This window comes from Drosophila miranda (genome assembly GCF_003369915.1).
Source record: "Drosophila miranda strain MSH22 chromosome Y unlocalized genomic scaffold, D.miranda_PacBio2.1 Contig_Y1_pilon, whole genome shotgun sequence".
Lineage (NCBI taxonomy): Eukaryota > Metazoa > Arthropoda > Insecta > Diptera > Drosophilidae > Drosophila > Drosophila miranda.
This window is the reverse complement of record NW_022881603.1, coordinates 46732327-46755559: the sequence shown is the minus strand read 5'-3', so window position 1 is coordinate 46755559 and position 23233 is coordinate 46732327. Positions and strand designations below refer to the sequence as shown.

The window sequence follows — 23233 nt, the reverse complement described above, 5'->3', positions numbered from 1 at the left end:
CGTAAAGTATTAGGATATATTCAAATTCGTAAAGGTCCAAATAAAGTAGGTTTAATAGGAACCTCAACCTTTTTGTGATGCAATTAAATTATTTACAAAAGAACAAACTTATCCTCTTTTGTCTAATTATTTAAGATATTATATTTCTCCTATTTTTTCATTATTTTTATCTTTATTTGTTTGAATATGTATACCTTTTTTCGTTAAATTATATTCTTTTAATTTAGGAGGATTATTTTTTTTATGTTGTACTAGATTAGGGGCTTATACTGTAATAATTGCTGGTTGGTCTTCTAATTCAAATTATGCTTTATTAGGTGGATTACGAGCTGTTGCTCAAACAATTTCTTATGAAGTAAGTTTAGCATTGATTTTGTTATCTTTTGTATTTTTGATTGGTAGTTATAATATTATGTATTTTTTTCATTACCAAATTTATATTTGATTTTTAATTATTTTATTTCCTATAGCTTTAGTTTGGTTAACTATTTCTTTAGCTGAAACAAATCGAACTCCTTTTGATTTTGCTGAAGGTGAGTCAGAATTAGTTTCAGGGTTTAATGTAGAATACAGAAGAGGTGGGTTTGCTTTAATTTTTATAGCTGAATATGCAAGAATTTTATTTATAAGAATATTATTTTGTGTAATTTTTTTAGGGTGTGATGTTTTTAATTTATTATTTTATGTAAAGCTTACTTTTATTTATTTTGTTTTCATTTGGGCTCGAGGAACTTTACCTCGATTTCGTTATGATAAATTAATATATTTGGCTTGAAAATGTTTTTTATCTTTTTCTTTAAATTATTTATTATTTTTTATTGGATTTAAAATTTTATTATTTTCTTTATTATAGTGAATTTAATTTAGTAAAGTTAATAGAAAATTAAATTCTATCTTATGTTTTCAAAACATATGCTTATTCAAGCTCATTAACTAATTAATTTAATAAATTATCTCATCATTTTCTAACTAAAGGATTAATTAAATAATATAGAAAATAAATTACTGTTAAAATTTGTCCTAATAATACATAAGGCTCTTCAACTGGTCGGGCTCCAATTCAAGTTAATAAAATTACTGTTACTAATATATTTCAAAATAAAATTTGATTTAAAGGATCAAATTGGATTCCTCGGAATTTTCTTAGATTAGAAAAAGGTAAAATTATTAAAATAGCAATTGATAACACTAATGCAATTACCCCACCTAATTTATTAGGAATTGAACGTAAAATTGCATAAGCAAATAAAAAATATCATTCAGGTTGAATATGAGCTGGTGTAACTAATGGATTAGCTGGAATGAAATTATCAGGGTCTCCTAATAAATTAGGATTAATAAGTACAAGAGAAATTAATAAAAAGATTATTACAATGAAACCAACAATATCCCTAAATGTAAAATAAGGGTGAAAAGGAATTTTATCAACATTAGAATTTAAACCAATAGGATTGTTAGATCCTGTTTGGTGTAAAAATAATAAATGAATTATTGTTATTGCTAATACGATAAAAGGTAAAATAAAATGAAAAGTAAAAAATCGAGTTAAAGTTGCATTATCAACAGCGAATCCACCTCATACTCATTGTACTAAATCAATACCTAAATAAGGTACGGCGGATAATAAATTTGTAATTACATTAGCTCCTCAAAAAGATATTTGTCCCCAAGGTAAAACATATCCTATAAAAGCTGTTCCTATTACTAAAAATAGAATAATAACTCCTGCTAATCATGTAGGTGTAAATAAATAAGATCCGTAGTATATTCCTCGTCCTACGTGTAAATAAATACAAATAAAAAAGAATGATGCTCCGTTAGCATGTAAAGTTCGTAATAATCATCCATAATTTACATCTCGACAAATATGATTTACTCTATAAAAAGCTATATTAACATCAGCAGTATAATGTATTGCTAAAAATAACCCTGTTAAAATTTGAATAATTAAGCATAATCCTAATAATGAACCAAAATTTCATCATCTTGAAATATTAATAGGGGCTGGTAAATCTACTAATGCATTATTAGCAATTTTAAATAATGGATGGGAAGTTCGTAAAGGTTTATTCATTAGTAAATTTATTACACGAAGAGGACCTTTAAATAATTTAGTAATTTTTACTACAACAATTAATGTAATTAATAAATAATTTATTAATAAAATTGTAATTAAATTTGTTGGGAAACTATATAATTTATTTAAAGATAGAGAATTTTCTAAAAAATATGAATTAAAATTAAAAACTGATTCTATTTCATTATTAATTTAAAAAAATGAAACAGATGATTTATCAATTAAAAATCTTATAAAAAATAAAATAAATAAAATTGATGTTGAAAATAAAGTTAATTTAATTGATAAATTAAATATTTCATTAGATGCTAATGATGTTACATAAATAAATAATACTAGTATTCCTCCTAAAAAAATTAAAAATAAAATATAAGAATATCAAAAACTTTTTGTTATTAATCCTGAAATTAGGCAAATAAAAATTGTTTGGATTAATAAAGTTAATCCTATAGCTAAAGGATGAATTATTTTTAAAAAAATAATTGAAGTTGTTAAAATTAATGAATATAGAATTAATTGTATAATATCAAGAGGTAGTTTATTTAAAATATTAATTTTGGGGATTAATGAAAAAGAAATTTCTTTTCTCTTGAAGTTTTAAAAAAATATATTTTATTTTTGATTTACAAGACCAATGTTTTTATTAAACTATTAAAACTTATGATTATAATTTTATATTGAAGATTACCTATAATTTTATTTATTTTAGGTTTATTTTGTTTTGTTTCTAATCGAAAACATTTACTTTCTATATTATTAAGTTTAGAATTTATTGTTTTAATATTGTTTTTTATATTATTTATTTATTTAAATTTATTAAATTATGAAATTTATTTTAGAATAATATTTTTAACTTTTAGTGTATGTGAAGGTGCTCTTGGTTTATCTATTTTAGTTTCTATAATTCGTACTCATGGTAATGATTATTTTCAATCTTTTAGAATTATATAATGTTAAAGTTAGTATTTTTTTTAGTATTTTTTTCTTCAATTTGTTTTATTAATAATATGTACTGGATGGTACAAATTTTATTATTTTTTATTAGATTTATTTTTTTAATTATAAATAATTTTATAAATTATTGATCTGAAATTTCTTATTTTTTAGGGAGTGATATGCTTTCTTATGGATTAATTTTGTTAAGTTTGTGAATTTGTTCTTTAATATTATTAGCTAGAGAAAGTGTTAATAAATATAATAATTATAAAAATTTATTTTTATCAAATGTTATTTTATTATTGTTATTATTAGTTTTAACATTTAGAAGAATAAATTTATTTATATTTTATTTATTTTTTGAAAGAAGTTTAATTCCTACTTTATTTTTAATTTTAGGTTGAGGTTATCAACCTGAACGTTTACAGGCTGGTGTTTATTTATTATTTTACACTTTATTAGTTTCTTTACCTATATTAATTGGTATTTTTTATGTAATAAATGAAGTAAATTCAATAAATTTTTATTTAATAAATAATTATATATTTAATTATGATTTATTATATTTTTGTATATTGTGTGCTTTTTTAGTAAAAATACCTATGTTTTTAGTTCATTTATGATTGCCAAAAGCCCACGTTGAAGCTCCTGTTTCAGGTTCTATAATTTTGGCTGGAATTATATTAAAATTAGGAGGTTATGGTTTGTTACGGGTTATTTCGTTTCTTCAATTAATAAATTTAAAATATAGATTTATCTGGATTAGAATTAGTTTAGTGGGTTGTGTTTTAGTAAGATTAATTTGTTTACGACAAACTGATTTAAAAGCTTTAATTGCTTATTCTTCAGCTGCTCATATAGGAATTGTATTAGCTGGTCTTTTAACAATAACTTATTGAGGATTATGTGGTTCATACACATTAATAATTGCTCATGGGCTTTGTTCTCCTGGATTATTTTGTTTAGCTAATGTATCTTATGAACGTTTAGGTAGACGAAGTTTATTAATTTATAAAGGATTATTAAATTTTATACCTGCTATAACATTATGATGATTTTTATTAAGCTCAGCTAATATAGCAGCTCCTCCTACATTAAATTTATTAGGAGAAATTTCTTTATTAAATAGAATTGTTTCTTGATCATGATTAACAATAATTATATTATCATTTTTATCATTTTTTAGAGCAGCTTACACTTTATATTTATATTCTTTTAGTCAACATGGAAAATTATTTTCTGGTGTGTATTCTTTTAGAGGAGGGAAAATTCGTGAATATTTATTAATAATTTTACATTGATTACCTCTAAATTTATTAATTTTAAGAAGAGATTCATGTATATTATGATTATAAATTTAAATAGTTTAATAAAAATACTAATTTGTGGTGTTAGTGATATGAAATAATTCATTTTAGATCGTGAAATATTTATCAATTTGTAGAATTAGATTTGTTAATTTAATTTCTATTAGATTAAGTTGTTTTTTATTAAGTTTATATTTTTTATTAAATAATATAGTTTATTTTATTGAATTTGAATTGGTTTCATTAAATTCTTTGAGAATTGTAATAACTTTATTATTTGATTGAATAAGTTTATTATTTATATCTTTTGTTTTAATAATTGCTTCTTTAGTTATTTTTTATAGAAAAGAATATATAAGTAGAGATGAAAATATTAATCGATTTATTATATTAGTTTTGATATTTGTTTTATCAATAATAATGTTAATTATTAGTCATAATTTAATTAGAATTTTATTGGGTTGAGATGGTTTAGGATTAGTTTCTTATTGTTTAGTTATTTATTTTCAAAATGTAAAATCTTATAATGCTGGTATATTAACAGCATTATCAAATCGCGTGGGAGATGTAGCTTTATTGTTAGCTATTGCTTGAATATTAAATTATGGGAGTTTAAATTATATTTTTTAATTAGGAGTTATAAAAAATGATTATGAAATATTAATAATTGTGTTTTTAGTTATATTAGCTTCTATAACTAAAAGAGCTCAGATTCCTTTTTCATCTTGATTGCCAGCTGCTATGGCTGCTCCTACTCCTGTTTCTGCGTTGGTTCATTCTTCTACTTTGGTTACAGCTGGAGTATATCTTTTAATTCGGTTTAATATTTTATTAAGAACTTCTTGATTAGGTCAATTATTATTATTATTATCTGGTTTAACTATATTTATAGCTGGTTTAGGAGCTAATTTTGAATTTGATTTGAAAAAAATTATTGCTTTATCAACTCTTAGACAATTAGGATTAATAATAAGAATTCTTTCTATAGGATTTTATAAATTAGCTATATTTCATTTATTAACTCATGCATTATTTAAGGCTTTATTTTTTATATGCGCAGGTGCTATTATTCATAATATAAATAATTCTCAAGATATTCGTTTAATAGGAGGTTTAAGAATTCATATGCCTTTGACTTCTGCTTGTTTTAATGTTTCTAATTTAGCTTTATGTGGAATACCCTTTTTAGCTGGGTTTTACTCAAAAGATATAATTTTAGAAATTGTCATAATTAGTAATATTAATTTATTTTCATTTTTCCTATTTTTTTTTTCTACGGGGTTAACTGTTAGTTATTCTTTTCGGTTAGTTTATTATTCAATAACTGGTGATTTAAATTGTGGTAGTTTAAATATATTAAATGATGAAAGATGAATTATATTACGTGGTATAATAGGGTTATTAATTATAAGAATAATTGGGGGTAGAATATTAAATTCATTAATTTTTCCTTGCCCTTTTATAATTTGTTTACCTTTATCAATAAAATTATTAACATTATTTGTTTGTATTTTTGGGGGATTATTAGGTTATTTAATTTCTTTAACTAAGTTATATAGTTTAAATAAATCTTTTATTTTTTATAACTTTTCAACATTTTTAGGATCAATATGATTTATACCTTATATTAGAACTTATGGAATAATTTTTTATCCTTTAAATTATGGTCAAATTGTTGTAAAAAGTTTTGACCAAGGGTGATCAGAGTATTTTGGTGGTCAGCATTTGTATCAAAAATTAGTTAATTATTCTCAAATTTTATTTTTAATACATAATAATAATTTAAAAATTTATTTAATATTATTTGTATTTTGAATTTTAATTTTATTTAATTTTTTATTATTTATTTATTCTAATAGCTTATGTTTAGAGTATGACACTGAAGATGTTATGGAGATAAATTTATCTTTGAATATAGTGAATTAATTTTAGTAATTTATAAAAAAAAATTATTTTATTTTTACAATGAAAATGTAATGTTTTTATTAAACTATATAAACAGAAGTATAAATGGAATTTAACCATTAAAAGAAAAAAGTTAGCGGCTTTTACTTGATCACCATACTTCCTTAATTGGAGTTAATTCTCAATTGTATCATTAACAGTGATAAGCCTCTTTTTGGCTTCAATTAAAGAATAAGGGTAAGATTACCTAAGATTAGGTCGAAACTAATTGCAATAAATCGCTTCATATTCTAAGGTAGATTGAATATCAATACTTTTTGAATGCAAATCAAATGTTATAATTAACTACAACCCTAATTAATTTGATCAGTTTAATATACCTTGATTTCATTCATGATAAAGTCCAATTAATAAAATTAAAATAAAAATAATTGAAGTAAAAGTTCAGATGAAAATATTTGAAAATTTTAAAATAATAATTATAGGTAAAATTAAAGCAATTTCTACATCAAAAATTAAAAAAATAATAGTAATTAAAAAAAATCGAAGAGAAAAGGGTAGTCGTGAAGATGATTTAGGGTCAAATCCACATTCAAACGGTGATCTTTTTTCTCGATCAATTAAAGCTTTTTTTGATAAAATTGAATCTAAAAATATTACAATAGTAACAATTGTTAAAATTAATGAAGCAATTAAAATAATTGAAAAAATTATCTACACTGTTATTAACAGACTTTATGATTGGAAGTCAAATATACTTTTATATTATATAGATATTAATATTTAATTAACCTCCTCATCAGTAAATTGTGATATATAAAAATAATCAAACTACATCAACAAAATGTCAATATCAAGCTGCTGCTTCAAATCCAAAATGTGATTTTTTGAAAAATGATTATTTAAATGACGCAATAAACATACAAGTAAAAAAGTTGTTCCAATTAAAACGTGAACTCCATGGAATCCTGTTGCTATATAAAATGTAGATCCATAAACTGAATCTGCAATTGTGAAAGGGGCTTCAATATATTCATATGCTTGTAAAATAGTAAAATAAATACCTAATAATACAGTAAAAAATAATCCTTGAGTTGTTTGTGAATGGTTTCTTTCTATTAAACTATGATGAGCTCAAGTTACTGTAATTCCTGATGCTAATAAAATTGCTGTATTTAATAAAGGAATTTGAAATGGATTAAAAGAAATAATTCCTATAGGAGGTCATGAAGCTCCAATTTCAATATCTGGAGATAGACTTCTATGGAAAAAAGCTCAAAAAAATCTTACAAAAAATAATACTTCTGACAAAATAAATAAAATTATTCCTCATCGTAATCCAATAGTTACGGCGTAAGTATGTAATCCTTGATATGTTCCTTCTCGTGATACATCTCGTCATCATTGATAAACGGTTAAAATAGTAATTACATTTCCTAAAAAAAATAAAGAAATATCATATTGATGAAATCATTTTACTATTCCTGAAACAGTAGTTATAGCACCAATTGCTCCTGTTAAAGGTCATGGGCTATAATCAACTAAATGAAATGGGTGATTTGAATGTGTAGACATTATCAATTAATTTACTTCTCTAGAGTATAAAGTACTTAATACAGCAAATACATAAGATTGAATTATAGCAACAGCTGATTCAAGAACTAATAAAGCAATTTGAGCAATTAATAGAAATGTTACTAAAAAATACGACATAGAAGGACCAGTATTTCCTAATAAAGTTAATAATAAGTGTCCTGCAATTATATTATCTGTTAATCGAACAGCTAAAGTTCCAGGTCGAATTACATTTCTGATAGTTTCAATACATACTATAAATGGTATTAAAATAGCTGGTGTTCCTTGAGGTACTAAATGGGCAAATATATGTTGTGTATGATTAATTCAACCGTAAAGTATAAAACATAATCATAAAGGTAAAGCTAAAGAAAGTGTTAAAGTTAAGTGACTTGTTCTTGTAAAAATATATGGAAATAAACCTATAAAATTATTAAATAAAATTAGAGAAAATAATGAAATAAAAATAAATGTTGAACCATTATGACCTGAAGGTCCTAATAATGTTTTAAATTCTTTATGTAAAGTTTGTAAAATTGAATTTCAAAAAATATTAAATCGAGATGGTATTAATCAGTAAATTGAGGGAATTATTAAAAGTCCTAAAAATGTTCTTAATCAATTTAATGATAATCCAAAAATTGCTGATGGCTCGAAGACAGAAAATAAATTTGTTATCATTTTCAATTTATTGAATTTAAATTAATATTTTTTAATTCATTAGATTTAGGTGAAGAAGGTATAAATGAATAATAATTAATTGAACAAAATAAAATAAATGTAATAGAAAATACAATAAATAAAAGTAATCATCTAATTGGTGCTATTTGTGGAATCAAAAAATATTAAAAATTTAATAATTTTAGTTTGACATACTAATGTTATGATTTAACTAATTTGTTATAAATTAAAAGAAAATTCATTAATAATAATAATATCATTAGAAGTAATTGCTAATTTACTATAAAATGGTTTAAGAGACCAGTACTTGCTTTCAGTCATCTAATGAAGAATTTACTCTATTAGAAATTCATTTAATAAAATAATTTACTGGAACACTTTCAATTACAATAGGTATAAAACTATGATTAGCTCCACAAATTTCTGAACATTGTCCGTAAAATAAACCAGGTCGGTTAATAAAAAAATTAGTTTGATTTAATCGTCCAGGTGTTCCATCTACCTTAACTCCTAAAGCTGGAACTGTTCATGAATGAATAACATCAGCGGCTGTTACTAAAATTCGAATTTGAGAATTTATAGGTAAAACAATTCGATTATCTACATCTAGTAGTCGAAATCCATCATTTGATAATTCATTTGTTGGAATTATATAAGAATCAAATTCTACATTATTAAAATCTGAATATTCATAACTTCAATATCATTGATGTCCAATTCTTTTTAGTGTAATTGAAGGTTCATTAATTTCATCTAGTAAATATAATAATCGAAAAGAAGGCATAGCAATAAATAAAAGAATAATTGCTGGTAAAATTGTTCAAATTATTTCAATTAATTATCCATGTAAAAGAAATCGATTTACATAGCTATTAAAAAATAATATAAATATTAAATATCCAACTAATACCGTAATTATTACTAAAATTAATAATGCGTGGTCGTGAAAAAAATTAATTGTAGACATTAATTTTCTAATAAAAGTAAAATACTTTATATATGGAGCTTAAATCCATTGCACTAATCTGCCATATTAGAAATTAATTAGTTAAAAGAGGTAATTCAGAATAGCTATGTTCAGCGGGTGGAGTATTTTGATATCATTCAATAGATGAACATAATTGAATTGGGTAAATTACTTGTCGTTGTGATACTAAACTTTCTCAAATAATATAAAAAAAGAATAAAATTCCTAAAAGTGAAATTAAAGAACCAATTGTAGATACTACATTTCAAGTTGTATAAGCATCTGGATAATCTGAATATCGTCGAGGTATTCCTGCTAATCCTAAAAAATGTTGAGGAAAGAAAGTTAAATTTACTCCAATAAATATAATAACAAATTGACTTTTTAATAATTTATTATTTATTGTTAAACCAGTAAATAATGGGAATCAATGAATAAATCCTGCTATAATTGTAAATACAGCTCCTATTGATAAAACATAGTGAAAGTGAGCTACCACATAATATGTATCATGTAAAATAATATCTACAGATGAATTAGCTAAAACTACTCCTGTTAATCCACCAACAGTAAATAAAAATACAAATCCTAATGCTCATAAAATAGCTGGAGAATAAGAAAGTTGAGCTCCATGAAGAGTTGCTAATCAACTAAAAATTTTAATTCCTGTCGGTACAGCAATAATTATAGTTGCAGATGTAAAATAAGCTCGTGTATCAACATCTATCCCTACTGTAAATATGTGATGAGCTCATACAATAAATCCTAATAATCCAATAGCTAATATAGCATAAATTATTCCTAAAGATCCAAAAGTTTCCTTTTTACCTGATTCTTGACTAATAATATGAGAAACTATTCCGAATCCAGGTAAAATTAAAATATAAGCTTCTGGGTGAAAAAAAATCAAAATAAGTGTTGGTATAAAATTGGATCTCCACCACCAGCAGGGTCAAAAAAAGAAGTATTTAAGTTTCGATCAGTTAATAATATAGTAATTGCTCCTGCTAAAACTGGTAAAGATAATAATAATAATAAAGCTGTAATTACAACTGATCATACAAATAATGGTATACGATCAAGAGTAATTCCTGAAGATCGTATATTAATTACAGTTGTAATAAAATTTACTGCTCCTAAAATAGAAGAAATCCCGGCTAAATGAAGAGCAAAAATTGCCAAATCAACAGATGCACTTCCATGTGCAATTCCTGATGATAGGGGAGGGTAAACTGTTCATCCAGTACCAGCTCCATTTTCAACTATTCTTCTTACTAATAAAAGAGAAAGGGCAGGTGGTAGTAGTCAGAATCTTATATTATTTATTCGTGGAAAAGCTATATCAGGAGCTCCTAGTATTAAAGGAACTAGTCAATTTCCAAATCCACCAATTATAATAGGTATTACTATAAAAAAAATCATAATAAATGCATGAGCTGTAACAATTACGTTATAAATTTGATCATCTCCAATTAAAGCTCCTGGATGTCCCAATTCAGCTCGAATTAAAATTCTTAAAGATGTTCCTACTATACCGGCTCATGCTCGAAAAATAAAATATAATGTTCCAATATCTTTATGATTTGTAGAAAATAATCATTGTCGCGATTAAGTGGCTGAAATTTAGGCGATAGATTGTAAATTTATTTATAAGAGTTATTCTTCTTAATCAAAGTCTTATAGTCAATAATGTCATCAAACTGCAATTTTGAAGGAGTAAAAATTTGCTAAGGCTTAAAGGATTACCCCTATTTATAGCTTTGAAGGCTATTAGTTTATTTAACTTAAAGCCTTAAAGTATAAAAAAGAATAAAGAAATTAAAAATAATCCAAAAATTGAAAAAAAAGTACAAATTAAATATAAATTTGTGTTTATATTATTAAATTGAGTATTAATTGTTCAATTATTTTCATAATAATTTAGCATGAATGCTGAATAACAAATTCGTAAATAAAAAAATAGTGTAATTAATGTTGATATTATTATAATTGTTAATATAAAATATTGATTACAAAATGTTAATTCTTGAATTACTAGTCATTTAGGTAAAAATCCTAAAAATGGAGGTAATCCACCTAAAGATAGAAAATTCATAAATAAAGTAAATTTTAAAACTTTTCTATTTATTAAATATTAAATATAAAAGTTAAAATAAATGATAAAAAAGAATAAAATGTGAAGTAAATTAATCATATAGATTCTCTAATTATTAAACTTATTAATATTCATCCTAAATGATTAATTGAAGAAAATGCTATTAATTTACGTAAAGATGTTTGGTTTAATCCACCAATTGCTCCCACAATTACTGACAAAATTACTCTAATAAGCAATACATTTTTAATATCTAAATAAGAAATTAATATTAGTGGGGCAATTTTTTGTCAAGTTATTAATATTAATGCATTTATTCAAGTTAAACCTTCCATTATATTGGGAAATCAGAAATGAAAAGGCGCAGCTCCTATTTTTAATAGAAGAGTAGATATAATAATTATTGAAGTAAATGATTCATTAATTTCAATATTCATATTATTTTTTAATATTAAAATAATTGATGAAAATAATAAAACAGTTGAAGCTAATGCTTGGGTTAAAAAATATTTTAAAGATGCTTCAGTTGAAGTTAAATTATTATTATCTCTTAGCAGGGGGATAAAAGATAACAAATTAATTTCAAGTCCTATTCAAGCTCCTAACCAAGAATTAGATGTAACTGTAATTATTGTTCCGATAATTATAATTGTTAAAAATAAAATTTTTGAAGAATTATTAAAAATTAAAAAAAAAATGATTATAACCTTTATAAATGGGGTATGAACCCAGTAGCTTAATTAGCTTATCTTTTTAAAATTAATATAAATATATATATATATATATTTTGGTGTATGATGCACAAAAGTTTTTGATACTTTTAGAAATAGTTTAATTCTATTAAATATAAAGTCTTTATAAAAAAAAACAATAAAACCTGTCAATGAATGCAGTATACTACATAATCCACCCTATCAAGGTGACCCTTTTCATCAGGCAATTCATTAATAATAAGATTTCTCCTTTTTTTTTTTTTTTTTTTTTATTCTACTATTTTTTTTTTGTAAATTACAAAACTAAAAAATAATTAGTTTTTTAATTAATAATACATTTTAGTATAAAAATTTTTAAATAAAAAAAAATAATTAAATAATTTTTTTTTCTATTTATATATATATGTTATATAAATCATCAACTATATATAAATATATAAATATATAATAATTTAATAAACATATATATATATATATAAATAAAAGAAATGTTAGATAAATTATTAACAATTATCTTATTTACATTTTATGTAGTAATTTTTGGATTGCGAAATTTTTTATTTAAATTGTTAACTATATAATAATATATTAAACATTTATATATATATATATTATCTATTAATCTAGAACTAGTATATAAAAAATTTTTAATAATATTATAAAAATAAAATTCATGAAATATTAATAAAATATAAATGTATTTAATAAATAATATTTTATAAATTGTAAATTTATATAATAAATAATATTATATAAATTGTAAATTTAAAAAAAAAAAAAAAAAATAGGAGAAATCTTATTATTAATGAATTTTCTTTTAATTTATAAAAATATTTAATTAATATCAATAATTTTATTATTAATTTTTTTTTTAATTTATAAAAATTATTTAATTAATGTTAATAATTTTATTATTATTATTGTAAAATAATTATATTTTTATTAAATTTTTAATAATTTTATAAATTTATTTATAATATATCATTGTATTTTTTAATTAATTTTAAATATTTTTATAAAATTTTATAAATAAATTTAATTTTTATTATTAAAATATTATTTATTTTGAAATTTTTTTTTTATTATTATATATATTAAAATTTATAATAAGTATAATAAATAAATAATTAAATTTTTATGATTTTTTTTTACAAGAATTTTTATTTAATAAGAAATTTTTTATTCGGGGGAATAAAATTATCAGATAATTAATTTATTTACTAGTAATTAAAATTTAAAATCATTAATTTATTAATTGTAATTATTATTTTATTGCAGGGATTTTATCAGATTTAGTAATTAATAAAAATTATTTTTATAAAAATTTATTTATAAAATTTTATTTATTAAATTTGATTATTTTTATAAATAAAATTTTACTAGTGAATTTTATTAACAATTTTTATTATAATTTTAAAGTTTTATTTTGGCTTAAAAATTTATTATTATTTTCTTTTATATGTAAATTTTTGTATGAATTTATATTTATTTTAAAAATATTTATAATTTATTTATTCGCAGTAATTAGTATTATTAATTAAAGAAATTTAGAAATAGCAATATTAAAGAGTATTGACCAAATTGGTGCCAGCAGTCGCGGTTACACTAATAATACAAATAAATTTTTTTAGTATTAGTTAAATTTATAAATTAAAAGAAAATTGAATTTATTAAGTGAAATTTTATATTCAAAATATTTTTATAAAAAATAATTGAAGCTAAAAAATTTAAAAAAAAAACTAGGATTAGATACCCTATTATTTAAAATGTAAATATAAATATTAAAGTAGTAATAGTTATTTTCTTGAAACTTAAAAAATTTGGCGGTATTTTAGTCTATCCAGAGGAACCTGTTTTGTAATCGATAATCCACGATGGACCTTACTTAAATTTGTAATCAGTTTATATACCGTCGTTATCAGAATATTTTATAAGAATAATAATATTCAATAATTTTAATAAAAATTTATATCAGATCAAGGTGTAGCTTATATTTAAGTAATAATGGGTTACAATAAAATTATTTATACGGATAAAATTATGAAAAAGTTTTTGAAGGTGGATTTGGTAGTAAAATTATAAAGATAAATAATTTGATTTTAGCTCTAAAATATGTACACATCGCCCGTCGCTCTTATTATTAAGGTAAGATAAGTCGTAACATAGTAGATGTACTGGAAAGTGTATCTAGAATGACAATTTAAAGCTTATTAAGTAAAGCATTTCATTTACATTGAAAAGATTTTTGTGCAAATCAATATAGATTGATTAGTTTTTATTTATTAATTTTTTTTGTTTAAAATTTAAATATTAGAAATAACTGTAAAATTTAAAGTTTTAGTATTGTTTAAAGAAAAAATAATTTTAATAATAGTTTAATAGTATTGTAAAAGAAAATTGAAATAATTTGAAAAATTTTTATTTAAAAAGAAAATTTAATTTATTGTACCTTGTGTATCAGTGTTTATTAAATAAAAAGTATTAATATATTTTTCTCGATTTTAAAAGAGTTAATATAATATATAAGTTAATGTAATAAAATTATTTATAATATTATATTAGAAATGAAATGTTATTCGTTTTTAAAGGTATCTAGTTTTCTAAGAAATGAATTTAATTCAGAAATTATAAATTTATTAATTTTATTTAAATTAATAATTTATAATTTTAATATTTTATGGGATAAGCTATAAAATAAATTTTTAAAAATAATAAATAAATTTAATAAATATATGCTTAGAAGTAGCAATTATTAAAAAATGTGTTATAATTTATTTTATAAATTAAATTATTTATTATATTTTAATTATTTATTAGAATATTAATTTTAATTTTTAAAGTTAAGAAATAATGATAGAATTAGTATATTTTTATGTTTAGATAAATTTTAATGAAAAGTTTAAATAAAGAATTCGGCAAAAATAATGTTCGCCTGTTTAACAAAAACATGTCTTTTTGAATTAAATTTAAAGTCTAACCTGCCCACTGAAATTTTAAATGGCCGCAGTGTTCTGACTGTGCAAAGGTAGCATAATCATTAGTCTTTTAATTGAAGGCTGGAATGAATGGTTGGACGAAATATTAACTGTTTCATTTAAATTTTTTATAGAATTTTATTTTTTAGTCAAAAAGCTAAAATAAATTTAAAAGACGAGAAGACCCTATAAATCTTTATATTTTTTTTATTTTAATTGTAAAGATTAATTTTATTTTAATAAATAAAAATATTTTATTGGGGTGATATTAAAATTTAAAAAACTTTTAATTTTTAAAAACATTAATTTATGAATAATTGATCCACTAATAATGATTAAAAAATTAAGTTACTTTAGGGATAACAGCGTAATTTTTTTGGAGAGTTCATATCGATAAAAAAGATTGCGACCTCGATGTTGGATTAAGATATAATTTTGGGTGTAGCCGTTCAAATTTTAAGTCTGTTCGACTTTTAAATTCTTACATGATCTGAGTTTAAACCGGTGTAAGCCAGGTTGGTTTCTATCTTTAAAAAATTATAATACTTTAGTACGAAAGGACCAAATATTAGAATAATTATATTTTAAAAAAGAATATTATTAATATAAATAAAGCTATTTTGGCAGATTAGTGCAATAAATTTAGAATTTATTTATGTAATTTTTATTACAAATAGTACTTGTTTTATATAGAATTTATTTTATCATTAATTGGAAGTTTATTATTAATTATTTGTGTATTAGTGAGTGTCGCTTTTTTAACTTTATTAGAACGTAAAGTATTAGGATATATTCAAATTCGTAAAGGTCCAAATAAAGAAGGTTTAATAGGAACCTCAACCTTTTTGTGATGCAATTAAATTATTTACAAAAGAACAAACTTATCCTCTTTTGTCTAATTATTTAAGATATTATATTTCTCCTATTTTTTCATTATTTTTATCTTTATTTGTTTGAATATGTATACCTTTTTTCGTTAAATTATATTCTTTTAATTTAGGAGGATTATTTTTTTTATGTTGTACTAGATTAGGGGCTTATACTGTAATAATTGCTGGTTGGTCTTCTAATTCAAATTATGCTTTATTAGGTGGATTACGAGCTGTTGCTCAAACAATTTCTTATGAAGTAAGTTTAGCATTGATTTTGTTATCTTTTGTATTTTTGATTGGTAGTTATAATATTATGTATTTTTTTCATTACCAAATTTATATTTGATTTTTAATTATTTTATTTCCTATAGCTTTAGTTTGGTTAACTATTTCTTTAGCTGAAACAAATCGAACTCCTTTTGATTTTGCTGAAGGTGAGTCAGAATTAGTTTCAGGGTTTAATGTAGAATACAGAAGAGGTGGGTTTGCTTTAATTTTTATAGCTGAATATGCAAGAATTTTATTTATAAGAATATTATTTTGTGTAATTTTTTTAGGGTGTGATGTTTTTAATTTATTATTTTATGTAAAGCTTACTTTTATTTATTTTGTTTTCATTTGGGCTCGAGGAACTTTACCTCGATTTCGTTATGATAAATTAATATATTTGGCTTGAAAATGTTTTTTATCTTTTTCTTTAAATTATTTATTATTTTTTATTGGATTTAAAATTTTATTATTTTCTTTATTATAGTGAATTTAATTTAGTAAAGTTAATAGAAAATTAAATTCTATCTTATGTTTTCAAAACATATGCTTATTCAAGCTCATTAACTAATTAATTTAATAAATTATCTCATCATTTTCTAACTAAAGGATTAATTAAATAATATAGAAAATAAATTACTGTTAAAATTTGTCCTAATAATACATAAGGCTCTTCAACTGGTCGGGCTCCAATTCAAGTTAATAAAATTACTGTTACTAATATATTTCAAAATAAAATTTGATTTAAAGGATCAAATTGGATTCCTCGGAATTTTCTTAGATTAGAAAAAGGTAAAATTATTAAAATAGCAATTGATAACACTAATGCAATTACCCCACCTAATTTATTAGGAATTGAACGTAAAATTGCATAAGCAAATAAAAAATATCATTCAGGTTGAATATGAGCTGGTGTAACTAATGGATTAGCTGGAATGAAATTATCAGGGTCTCCTAATAAATTAGGATTAATAAGTACAAGAGAAATTAATAAAAAGATTATTACAATGAAACCAACAATATCCCTAAATGTAAAATAAGGGTGAAAAGGAATTTTATCAACATTAGAATTTAAACCAATAGGATTGTTAGATCCTGTTTGGTGTAAAAATAATAAATGAATTATTGTTATTGCTAATACGATAAAAGGTAAAATAAAATGAAAAGTAAAAAATCGAGTTAAAGTTGCATTATCAACAGCGAATCCACCTCATACTCATTGTACTAAATCAATACCTAAATAAGGTACGGCGGATAATAAATTTGTAATTACAGTAGCTCCTCAAAAAGATATTTGTCCTCAAGGTAAAACATATCCTATAAAAGCTGTTCCTATTACTAAAAATAGAATAATCACTCCTACTAATCATGTAGGTGTAAATAAATAAGATCCGTAGTATATTCCTCGTCCTACATGTAAATAAATACAAATAAAAAAGAATGATGCTCCGTTAGCATGTAAAGTTCGTAATAATCATCCATAATTTACATCTCGACAAATATGATTTACTCTATAAAAAGCTATATTAACATCAGCAGTATAATGTATTGCTAAAAATAACCCTGTTAAAATTTGAATAATTAAGCATAATCCTAATAATGAACCAAAATTTCATCATCTTGAAATATTAATAGGGGCTTGTAAATCTACTAATGCATTATTAGCAATTTTAAATAATGGATGGGAAGTTCGTAAAGGTTTATTCATTAGTAAATTTATTACACGAAGAGGACCTTTAAATAATTTAGTAATTTTTACTACAACAATTAATGTAATTAATAAATAATTTATTAATAAAATTGTAATTAAATTTGTTGGGAAACTATATAATTTATTTAAAGATATAGAATTTTCTAAAAAATATGAATTAAAATTAAAAACTGATTCTATTTCATTATTAATTAAAAAAAATGAAACAGATGATTTATCAATTAAAAATCTTATAAAAAATAAAATAAATAAAATTGATGTTGAAAATAAAGTTAATTTAATTGATAAATTAAATATTTCATTAGATGCTAATGATGTTACATAAATAAATAATACTAGTATTCCTCCTAAAAAAATTAAAAATAAAATATAAGAATATCAAAAACTTTTTGTTATTAATCCTGAAATTAGGCAAATAAAAATTGTTTGGATTAATAAAGTTAATCCTATAGCTAAAGGATGAATTATATTTAAAAAAATAATTGAAGTTGTTAAAATTAATGAATATAGAATTAATTGTATAATATAAAGAGGTAGTTTATTTAAAATATTAATTTTGGGGATTAATGAAAAAGAAATTTCTTTTCTCTTGAAGTTTTAAAAAAATATATTTTATTTTTGATTTACAAGACCAATTTTATATTGAAGATTACCTATAATTTTATTTATTTTAGGTTTATTTTGTTTTGTTTCTAATCGAAAAAATTTACTTTCTATATTATTAAGTTTAGAATTTATTGTTTTAATATTGTTTTTTATATTATTTATTTATTTAAATTTATTAAATTATGAAATTTATTTTAGAATAATATTTTTAACTTTTAGTGTATGTGAAGGTGCTCTTGGTTTATCTATTTTAGTTTCTATAATTCGTACTCATGGTAATGATTATTTTCAATCTTTTAGAATTATATAATGTTAAAGTTAGTATTTTTTTTAGTATTTTTATCTTCAATTTGTTTTATTAATAATATGTACTGGATGGTACAAATTTTATTATTTTTTATTAGATTTATTTTTTTAATTATAAATAATTTTATAAATTATTGATCTGAAATTTCTTATTTTTTAGGGAGTGATATGCTTTCTTATGGATCAATTTTGTTAAGTTTGTGAATTTGTTCTTTAATATTATTAGCTAGAGAAAGTGTTAATAAATATAATATCATAAAAATTTATTTTTATCAAATGTTATTTTATTATTGTTATTATTAGTTTTAACATTTAGAAGAATACATTTATTTATATTTTATTTATTTTTTGAAAGAAGTTTAATTCCTACTTTATTTTTAATTTTAGGTTGAGGTTATCAACCTGAACGTTTACAGGCTGGTGTTTATTTATTATTTTACACTTTATTAGTTTCTTTACCTATATTAATTGGTATTTTTTATGTAATAAATGAAGTAAATTCAATAAATTTTTATTTAATAAATAATTATATATTTAATTATGATTTATTATATTTTTGTATATTGTGTGCTTTTTTAGTAAAAATACCTATGTTTTTAGTTCATTTAAGATTGCCAAAAGCCCACGTTGAAGCTCCTGTTTCAGGTTCTATAATTTTGGCTGGAATTATATTAAAATTAGGAGGTTATGGTTTGTTACGGGTTATTTCGTTTCTTCAATTAATAAATTTAAAATATAGATTTATCTGGATTAGAATTAGTTTAGTGGGTGGTGTTTTAGTAAGATTAATTTGTTTACGACAAACTGATTTAAAAGCTTTAATTGCTTATTCTTCAGTTGCTCATATAGGAATTGTATTAGCTGGTCTTTTAACAATAACTTATTGAGGATTATGTGGTTCATACACATTAATAACTGCTCATGGGCTTTGTTCTTCTGGATTATTTTGTTTAGCTAATGTATCTTATGAACGTTTAGGTAGACGAAGTTTATTAATTAATAAAGGATTATTAAATTTTATACCTGCTATAACATTATGATGATTTTTATTAAGCTCAGCTAATATAGCAGCTCCTCCTACATTAAATTTATTAGGAGAAATTTCTTTATCAAATAGAATTGTTTCTTGATCATGATTAACAATAATTATATTATCATTTTTATCATATTTTAGAGCAGCTTACACTTTATATTTATATTCTTTTAGTCAACATGGAAAATTATTTTCTGGTGTGTATTCTTTTAGAGGAGGGAAAATTCGTGAATATTTATTAATAATTTTACATTGATTACCTCTAAATTTATTAATTTTAAGAAGAGATTCATGTATATTATGATTATAAATTTAAATAGTTTAATAAAAATACTAATTTGTGGTGTTAGTGATATGAAATAATTCGTTTTAGATCGTGAAATATTTATCAATTTGTAGAATTAGATTTGTTAATTTAATTTCTATTAGATTAAGTTGTTTTTTATTAAGTTTATATTTTTATTAAATAATATAGTTTATTTTATTGAATTTGAATTGGTTTCATTAAATTCTTTGAGAATTGTAATAACTTTATTATTTGATTGAATAAGTTTATTATTTATATCTTTTGTTTTAATAATTGCTTCTTTAGTTATTTTTTATAGAAAAGAATATATAAGTAGAGATGAAAATATTAATCGATTTATTATATTAGTTTTGATATTTGTTTTATCAATAATAATGTTAATTATTAGTCCTAATTTAATTAGAATTTTATTGGGTTGAGATGGCTTAGGATTAGTTTCTTATTGTTTAGTTATTTATTTTCAAAATGTAAAATCTTATAATGCTGGTATATTAACAGCATTATCAAATCGCGTGGGAGATGTAGCTTTATTGTTAGCTATTGCTTGAATATTAAATTATGGGAGTTGAAATTATATTTTTTATTTAGAAGTTATAAAAAATGATTATGAAATATTAATAATTGGGTTTTTAGTTATATTAGCTTCTATAACTAAAAGAGCTCAGATTCCTTTTTCATCTTGATTGCCAGCTGCTATGGCTGCTCCTACTCCTGTTTCTGCGTTGGTTCATTCTTCTACTTTGGTTACAGCTGGAGTATATGTGTGGACGTTGACATGCAATGACTGCATCTTTCAAGAGGCGATGCAGTTACTGCACCGTCAAGTGGCCCGTGTGACACCAGCAGAAGGCTGTTATGACGCGCGGTGCGGAGCCGAACCAAACGCGAACATGCAAGAAAGATAGCTATTAGACTAACGTTCGAGGAAAATTAGTACTAAACTTACTAAGAAACTAAGCATGCAATCAAAGTTCAAATACCACTACAGTAACTAATTAATAGAAAGGTGTGTAAGGATTAATAATTTAATAAGAGGAAGAGAATTAGTGGTGGATATAATATGGTAGAGGGAATTATAATCCGAGCATAAGACCCTAAACGGTTCATGCAAGGAATAATTCGATCTACAAAGTGGAAGGAACAACGGTATAAAATTTCTAGTCAGTCTAATAGGAATCGTGAAGTTTATGCGGCTCAACAGATCAGGGCTGTCTATGTCACCCCTGATCAAGTTGTGCATAAATATCACACCAAGCATTTTTCTACGGTTAACTAAGGAAGGGAGGTTTACTAATAGTAGTCTACTAGAGTAAGATGGGAGTCTTACACCCGCATCCCAGTTAAGGCCCCGCAGAGCAAAGAGTAAAAAGTTTTTCTGTACTGATTCTATACGGTCCTGGTGTACTTTGTACTGAGGGCACCATACACAGGAGCCGTATTCTAAGATCGGACGAACAAGCGAGGTATAGAGAGTCTATAATTTTAATTTGGTTTAATATTTTATTAAGAACTTCTTGATTAGGTCAATTATTATTATTATTATCTGGTTTAACTATATTTATAGCTGGTTAAGGAGCTAATTTTGAATTTTATTTGAAAAAAATTATTGCTTTATCAACTCTTAGACAATTAGGATTAATAATAAGAATTCTTTCTATAGGATTTTATAAATTAGCTATATTTCATTTATTAACTCATGCATTATTTAAGGCTTTATTATTTATATGCGCAGGTGCTATTATTCATAATATAAATAATTCTCAAGATATTCGTTTAATAGGAGGTTTAAGAATTCATATGCCTTTGACTTCTGCTTGTTTTAATGTTTCTAATTTAGCTTTATGTGGAATACCCTTTTTAGCTGGGTTTTACTCAAAAGATATAATTTTAGAAATTGTCATAATTAGTAATATTAATTTATTTTCATTTTTCCTATTTTTTTTTTCTACGGGGTTAACTGTTAGTTATTCTTTTCGGTTAGTTTATTATTCAATAACTGGTGATTTAAATTGTGGTAGTTTAAATATATTAAATGATGAAAGATGAATTTTATTACGTGGTATAATAGGGTTATTAATTATAAGAATAATTGGGGGTAGAATATTAAATTGATTAATTTTTCCTTGCCCTTTTATAATTTGTTTACCTTTATCAATAAAATTATTAACATTATTTGTTTGTATTTTTGGGGGATTATTAGGTTATTTAATTTCTTTAACTAAGTTATATAGTTTAAATAAATCTTTTATTTTTTATAACTTTTCAACATTTTTAGGATCAATATGATTTATACCTTATATTAGAACTTATGGAATAATTTTTTATCATTTAAATTATGGTCAAATTGTTGTAAAAAGTTTTGACCAAGGGTGATCAGAGTATTTTGGTGGTCAGCATTTGTATCAAAAATTAGTTAATTATTCTCAAATTTTATTTTTAATACATAATAATAATTTAAAAATTTATTTAATATTATTTGTATTTTGAATTTTAATTTTATTTAATTTTTTATTATTTATTTATTCAAATAGCTTATGTTTAGAGTATGACACTGAAGATGTTATGGAGATAAATTTATCTTTGAATATAGTGAATTAATTTTAGTAATTTATAAAAAAAAATTATTTTATTTTTACAATGAAAATGTAATGTTTTTATTAAACTATATAAACAGAAGTATAAATGGAATTTAACCATTAAAAGAAAAAAGTTAGCGGCTTTTACTTGATCACCATACTTCCTTAATTGGAGTTAATTCTCAATTGTATCATTAACAGTGATAAGCCTCTTTTTGGCTTCAATTAAAGAATAAGGGTAAGATTACCTAAGATTAGGTCGAAACTAATTGCAATAAATCGCTTCATATTCTAAGGTAGATTGAATATCAATACTTTTTGAAT

At 22.2% G+C, this 23233-nt stretch overlaps 6 pseudogenes; 3 read left to right on the top strand and 3 right to left on the bottom strand.

Annotated features, from left to right (window-relative positions):
- Positions 1 to 1790: 1790 nt before the first annotated feature.
- On the bottom strand, positions 1791 to 2674 carry LOC117189956 (annotated as a pseudogene).
- A 2344-nt stretch (positions 2675 to 5018) lies between these two features.
- Positions 5019 to 6246, top strand: LOC117191711 (annotated as a pseudogene).
- A 3273-nt stretch (positions 6247 to 9519) lies between these two features.
- On the bottom strand, positions 9520 to 10816 carry LOC117189955 (annotated as a pseudogene).
- A 6405-nt stretch (positions 10817 to 17221) lies between these two features.
- LOC117189954 lies at positions 17222 to 18093 on the bottom strand (annotated as a pseudogene).
- Positions 18094 to 20205: 2112 nt separating this feature from the next.
- LOC117191710 lies at positions 20206 to 22003 on the top strand (annotated as a pseudogene).
- On the top strand, positions 21816 to 22931 carry LOC117191709 (annotated as a pseudogene).
- The last annotated feature ends 302 nt before the right edge of the window (positions 22932 to 23233 follow it).